The sequence below is a fragment of the Palaemon carinicauda genome, chromosome 37 (genome assembly GCF_036898095.1).
Source record: "Palaemon carinicauda isolate YSFRI2023 chromosome 37, ASM3689809v2, whole genome shotgun sequence".
NCBI classification, from domain to species: Eukaryota; Metazoa; Arthropoda; class Malacostraca; order Decapoda; family Palaemonidae; genus Palaemon; species Palaemon carinicauda.
Genome location: NC_090761.1, coordinates 10,600,691 through 10,608,993, shown reverse-complemented (window position 1 = coordinate 10,608,993; position 8,303 = coordinate 10,600,691).

Here is an 8,303-nt window from a genome sequence, read left to right as displayed (position 1 = left end):
ATACCGAGACCCTTTGCGTCAATAGGCATAGGAGGAGATTATGTATTATTATTAACTGGTTATTAGCAAGGTCTCGACTACCACTTAAAATTCTAACATTTAAAAAGTAGAATTCTATCAAGGCATTTCTTTGTAAATATATATTCATATCTACACAAATGAGAAACAGACACAGAAAGAAAGAGAGAATACAATAGAATGATTGACAATTAGAAATCAGACATAAATTCTAGTTGAGAAAAACTCTATCCCCGCTTTCATCATCCTCAGACTAGTAAAGGATTTAAGAGAATATTTTCAACACTGCATCTCAAATCTATTTTAGCTTTTTTTTTTCGGGTGGAGGGAATAAATACTATTTTTTTTCTCTAGGGAAAAACGATAAAAAAAGTTAAACATTAATAAATTATAATAATAATTAAAGTAATTAAGATAGTAACAATAGTAATTAAAATAATTGAAATAATGATAATAATAATCAAAATAATTAAAATAATTGGCTCAAAGCTACTGTATTTCCACTGAAAGAACTAATAACTCTATGAAATAATGCAAAAAAAAAAAAAAAAAAAAAAAACAGGAAAGTTGAAATTATGAATTATGGTAAACAATGATATCATGCAAGAATTATTAGATTAAAAATTAGAGGAATTATGATTAGCTCCGACTTTAATACATATAGTAAAGAAAGCCTTTGATAAATGGAGATGTTATGTAAAGGGAAAAGAAAGAATTGGTGGCTACTATCAAAATTGTAAAATAATTGTACATGTATAAAACTGAAAAAAATATAAAAGCCGAAATCCTAAATAGTCTTCCAGATATTATGATAGATAACATGCTCAGAGAGAGAGAGAGAGAGAGAGAGAGAGAGAGAGAGAGAGAGAGAGAGAGAGAGAGAGAGAGAGAGAGTAGTTTATGACATATCCATTCAGAAGATATAGTGATATAGATTAAAGAACGTATATATCAGAGCATATATATAATGTTTTTATCTATATCAACTTACACTATGGCTGTCTGATTGCCGCTCACATACCTTCATCACCACTATATGCAGAGGTTAGTGTCATTGATACTGGTGAAATATTTCTTTTGTAATATTGCGTGGTTGGTAATACAAAATATATATCTAACACACAGCAACTTTGATGTATTCATACTTATTCAGAGTTAGATTTTCTCTCTTTTTAATCCTAATTACTTTGACAATCATATTATTATTATTATTATTATTATTATTATTATTATTATTAGCTAAGCTACAACCCTAGTTGGAAAAGCAAAATGATATAAGTCCAGGGCCCCCAGCAGGGAAAATAGCCCAGTAAGGAAAGGAAACAGGGAAAAATAAAATATTTTAAGAACAGTAACAGCATTAGAATAAATATTTCCTATATAAACTATAAAAACTTTAACAAAACAAGAGGAAGAGAAATTAGATAGAATGGTGTGCCCGATTGTACCCTCAAGCCAGAGAACTCTAACCCAAGACAGTGGAAAACCATGGTACAGAGGCTATGGTACTACCCAAGACTAGAGAACAATGGTTTGATTTTAGAATGTCCTCCTAGAAGAGCTGCTTACCATAGCTAAAGAGTCTGTTCTACCCTTACCAAAAGAAAAGTAGCCACTGAACAGTTACAGTGCAATAGTTCACCCCTTGAGTGAAGAAGAATTGTTTGGTAATTTCAGTGTTGTCAGGTGTATGAGTACAGAGGAGAATCTGTAAAGAAAAAGTCAGACGATTCGGTGTCTGTGTAGGCAAAGAGAAAGAACCGTAACCAGAGAGAGGGATCCAATGTAGTACTGTCTAGCCAGTCAAAGGACCCCATAACTCTCTAGCGGTAGTATCTCAACGGACGGCTGGTGCCCTGGCCAACCTACTACCTATAAAATTATGAAATTATTATTCATACACAAACACACACACACACACACACATATATATATATATATATATATATATATATATATATATATATACGGTTCGGTGTCTGTGTAGGCAAAGAGAAAGAACCGTAACCAGAGAGAGGGATCCAATGTAGTACTGTCTAGGCAGTCAAAGGACCCCATAACTCTCTAGCGGTAGTATCTCAACGGACGGCTGGTGCCCTGGCCAACCTACTACCTATGAAATTATGAAATTATTATTCATACACAAACACACACACACACACACACACATATATATATATATATATATATATATATATATATATATACAATGTATATATACATACCTATATATATATGTGTATATATATATATATATGTGTGTGTGTATATATATATACATACAGTATTTGTGTCTACATGCATACATATTGCATATACATATGTATATATATATCCATATATATACATATATATATATATATATATATATATATATATATATATATATATATTATATACATATGTATATATTTATATTTATATATGTATATATGTGTATATATACATATATATACGTATATATAAATACATACACACATATATATATATATACATATATATATACATATAGATAGATGAAATATTAGTAAAAAAAATATATGTGGATATTAAAACTGTATCCTCTTTCCAAGAGAAGAAATCTAGCTAGTGTTTGGTCAAAGATTGCATCGCCTTTATTACTGTCGACAACACCCAAGATTCAATGAAAATTCCTTTATCTTATGGAAGCCTCGCCATTTTGGCTCCCCCCCCCCCCCCCAACGCCATGTTTTTGTTGTTGGGTCCGTATTGCACTAGAAGATTTATTCTAGAAGCTTCTATGGTATGACCCAAGTTAGCATCATACAATAAATTCACCCCCAAATACTCATATTTTATCCATTACAGTTTTATCATTCACGTCAACGTTCATTGCTCCATTCTCTTTCAATCAATACTTATAAACTTACTCATGGCAACATTTACTCTCAACCTTCTTTGTACACACTTTTGTGTCATCTTTTTCATCTACACTGTTAACAAAAAGGTAATTTCAGTCGGAAAATCCAACGTTTGTATAGACTGTTCTCAGAAGTATTTCAGTAAAATACCGGCGACCGTAATTTTACCATACTTTGTTGTTATTCTTTACCGGTTGGTGACCGTAATATCACTCGTTAACGGCATTATATCCGTTTTTAAAACTGTAAATGTCTGGCAACATTTAGTCCAGGATTTTTATCGTTTTTTTATGGCAAATTTTAAGTGTAGTGTCAGAACTTTACAGTAGTTTTCACTAATTAAACAAATCGGCAACAACATTTATTTCCTTCAGTACCTAGTCACAAGGTGTTCAAAGACCCAAGACAAGTAATTATAATTCAAAATGTTGTGCTACAAACCTCATGTCTTCGGTCATTATAAAGATTGGCACTATAAAGAGTTATCCTTCTGTTTTCGTGTTATTGAAGTATCACACACGCCTTACAGCTTGCGTTGGGTTAAATACGCGATGACATAACTTTCTTTTGGATTCATGGGAGAAGTAAGACGGAAATTCTTTTCCTGAAATTTTATAGGTTCTCTTCTTATGATGTTGATAACATCATCAAATGTTATGAAGAGGAGATTTGGTTTTTGGAGCTCTTCTAGATATTACTCTCTGTCATGGATATAGGTCATTCTTATAACAATTACTTACGGTAAGTTGTTATCTATTAAAAGACTAGAATAATAAGTATATAATAAATATATATAAGAAAGAAATAAAACAAAAATATATTATTTACCTGCCTAAAATGGTTACAAAGATACATAAAATGTACGTTGATGTTATTGGAGAAAATAGTATAAATTTAAAGTAAAATTGGAATTCTCGTTTTAGATTTAATAACATCAAAACGGTATGCCTCTAAAATGCAAAGTTAACTATTCCCGGTAGCTACAAAAGGTTATCCTTTCAATATCTGTTGGTATACAGACATTCGCCTGTTACATATAACGGGCAATATACTCTTAGACTTTAACTGCCAGAAACAATATTTTTCGTAAGCCAACAACGAAGAGCAATATTTGTTCGAATTTCATGCAAATAAGGGAACGTATAGCCGGATTTTGCACATCCATTCCAAAGCGTGTTAAAGCTGATTCGATCAAGCTGAAGTTCCTCTTCTTCTTCTCTTGAGTGAAGCTTAAACTTCTTGTTCGCACTTTGTAATCTATTGGCAAAAAATAAAAAAAATCATAAGCATAAAAAGGTAACATGTACCGCATATGTTTCATACACGCTCGTGCACTGTAACGGTATTGTTTTTTTTTTATCTCTTGCTCTTTCCCGCACTGGTAATAGAAACCTGTTCAAGCTTGCTATTGAATGTTTTATACTGTTTGAATTGTATGTCTTTCTTGCTCTCAACTATATGTATATAAGCTCGTTGTCAGTTGACTTGCGTTCACCTCGCCTCTCTGTTATAACCTAACAGATACGTTGCCACACGTAAATCATAGATCAATAAACAGTTTTCTATATAACTTAGTTATGAAGTTCCATGATACGCATCTTATTGCGTGAATAGGCTTATAAACAAATATGGAAATAATAACGTTTGTATTTAATATTTAGTACTAATAAATATAATGTAATTTTGACTTTATATATTGGCAATTAATGCTTTCTTATTTTTCATGCATTAAATTTCTTATGGAACAATATTGAAATACGTAATTTTTATAAATCAATTACATCAAATTTGAAATAATCATAATTTTCTTACACAGAAGTATGAGCCGCAGTAAGGCGTGGGTAATCTGCTAATATGAAATAAATCCGTAGTCCTGAAATTTCACTTTCAGTGTTAAACAGAGAATGAATTCTGATTAAAGCCTGTTCAAACGCTTATTTATAATACCTATTATTATCTAAAATTGTAAAGAACATACATTACACAGTGCAGTCAGTAACAATAATGGAATATGCAAATACCCAGAGTTATAGATGCATACGGAAACGATGCGGTATTACGTGGAACTACAGTACGATCACGGGTACGCAATCAATGTTAGCATAATACTGACACATCAGCAATGTGTCAGTACGCACACGGGTACGCAACCGATGTTAGCATAATAGAGACACATCAACAATGTTTGACGGTCCACGAATGCTGAATAATAATGTTCAAACTACGGACATGATGTAGTTCATAAAATCGTCAACAGATGGCAATGGCAGGAAGTAGTTCCAAAATACTTCGTCTGCAAAACTAGTACTGTACAGTTTCAAAAATTATTGCATTATTCGAGTTCTTCTTATATCTTAGATATTGGAAATGCACACAGTTTTTGGGGGGGTTGACCATGAAAGTGGGTGTCCTAAACTATAGCTTGTTTAGCTTATAATTAAATCCCATATTACTCTTTGATATGTAAAACAGTTGTCCTGCCACAAAAATCCTGTAAAGCATTAACACTAAGATTCAGACTTCTTTTGAATTCTGGTGGCATGATTGATAAGGACCTTTTTTATTTGAAGAGACTAGCGTTCAATCTCAAGGTTAGGTAGAAATTTATTACTATTTAAACTCGATATTGGGTAGATCTTTACCATATAAGACGTGTGTATATATGTACATACACACACACACACACATATATATATATATATATATATATATATATATATATATATATATATATATATATATATATATATATACATACACACACAACAAAGTGAATTTTGGGTAACAGCTATTTGTAAATCTCAGTTTCAGTTATTTTCTTAGTCATCATTTCATGATCAATTGTCCATACCGAATATATCTACAAAATTGTGAGAAAAAAAATTCTGCTCCTTACTATTATCTGCCGGCTTTAATGGCAGAGCAAACTAAAGGTTGCGATGTAATAAATAAGATCCAAATTATTCAATTTCAAAATCAGGAAGCTACGATAGCGGATGACAGTAGAATGATACAAGCGGAAGAGACTTAGGGTATCTGTGGAAGTTAAGGTGTGATTAAAAGAAGTGATTTTTAAGCAAACTTTCCTACATAGAAGTGATTGATTGATTTAGAGTAGGAGTGAAATCTGTATTTCGAATGCAAATGAACAAAACGTTATATATATATATATATATATATATATATATATATATATATATATATGTATATGTATGTATATCTATATATGTGTGTGTTTGTGTGTACATAAAATGTAGATATGTATATATTTACACACACACGCATATATATATATATATATATATATATATATATATATATATATATATATACACACACAGTATATATACATATAATGTGTGTGTGCGCGCGCGTGTGTTTGTTGCTAAGGCATGTGTGGTATATACGTATTTGTATGAGTGTCTATAATGTATTTATTTCTTCATATGCTAAAGCTAAAATAAAGAAGGTTTATAAAAAAGTACAATTAAATATCGCCTATTTAAGATTATATATAATCTCCACTGAAATACATATGACCTGTCTTTCTGAGAGCCAGTAAATGATATCAGACCTTTTAATGATATCTGGCTCTGTACATTACTGTAGTTCCCTTCCTGAAAATGACTTTGATTCCAGACGAGATATTTGCAAATGTTTTTGGCTGATGAATATGCAATGTTTGCAAAGGCTTGCCAGCGAGTCAGGCTTTAATGGCGCCTCTGATTGATGTGATGGAGTTTGAAGCGTCAAGTAAAGTAGTGTTAAATAGCCATATGTTAATGCAGATGGCTTTTGTCTCTCTCTCTCTCTCTCTCTCTCTCTCTCTCTCTCTCTCTCTCTCTCTCTCTCTCTCTCTGCACAGTTAGAGATTTGAGGCTCCCGGGGTTCTGAATCGGGAAAAAGGCCCCCCTCCCCCGTACCTTATGAATTAGTAAAGAGGCATCCCATCCCCTTCCCATTCCCCTAAACAATTAGTGGTAATTTTAGATACGTACTTACATTTTATTTTCTGTCCATGCTTTGGAGATCCCCCTCCTTTATTGGAGTCCCCCCTCTTTTGGAGAACCCCTCTCGGAGACATCCCTCTTTTGGAGGCCTCTCACTCGGAGGCCCCCCCTCTCTTAGAGGTCCCCTTTATGGGAGGCCTCTCTCTCTCTTAGAGGTCCCCTCTTTCGGAGGACTCTCTCCCTCGGAGGTTCCCTCTTTCGGAGCTTCCTCTCACTTGGAGGCTCCCTCTTTCGGAGGTCCCTATCTTGAAGGCCCCCGCCCCTGGTGGCCCCCATTTTGGAGGCCACCTCTCATGGACACCCCCCCCCCTTCTTTGAGATGCCTTACTTTTGGAGGCCCCCCTCTCTTAGAGCCCCGTGGGGTATTTTTTTTCAAAAAATAACCCTCACCCACTGTGCATGTGCGGGACGAAATTGTTTTATTAAAATTTCTTTTATTGCTAAATGTTTGATAACCTAAATTCGTGACGTATGTTATCAGCGTTATTAATTGATTCCGAATGAAGATGATAATGCTTGAGCTTATTAAGAAATAAATGCTGATCATCGTTCGTGCCATGATTATAATTTACTCATAATTATTGTTTTTAAAAAAAACAGAAATCATGAAATAATTTAGATTGGCTACCTTTGACTTTGGTCTCTATCTCTCTCTGTCTTTCTCTCCCTGAATTTGATATGATAATCTTAGCTAGAAAATTTATTCATTTTTACAATCCTGATTCATCTCCTTAACAATCTATTATATCTTGTCCATGTTATGCACCTCTCTCTCTCTCTCTCTCTCTCTCTCTCTCTCTCTCTCTCTCTCTCTCTCTCTCTCTCTCTCTCTCTCTCTCTCTCAGGAAATTAATTCATCTTTACAATCCTAATTCATCTCCATAACAATCTATTATATCTTGTCCATGTTATGTACCACAGGCTCTCTCTCTCTCTCCCCCCCCCCTCTCTCTCTCTCTCTCTCTCTCTCTCTCTCTCTCTCTCTCTCTCTCTCTCTCTCTCTCTCTCTCTCTAAGGAAATTAATTCATCTTTACAATCCTAATTCATCTCCATAACAATATTATATCTCGTCCATGTTATGTACCCCAGGCTCTCTCTCTCTCTCTCTCTCTCTCTCTCTCTCTCTCTCTCTCTCTCTCTCTCTCTCTCTCTCTCTCTCACTAAGAAAATTAATGCATCCCCTCAACAATCCTAGTAATACCTTTTCCATGTCGTGTTCCATAGATATATTCGTATTCTTTAATATTAAATGACACGGTATATGAAAAAAAAAAATTCTATTATGCCTGAGCTTGAAGTGGTTTTGGAAAACAAAAGCGGAATAAATAGGCTCGAATTCCCCTCAAGAATTTTCATCTCTCCTTTCTCGGTTGCAGGTTTATTCTTCTCTGC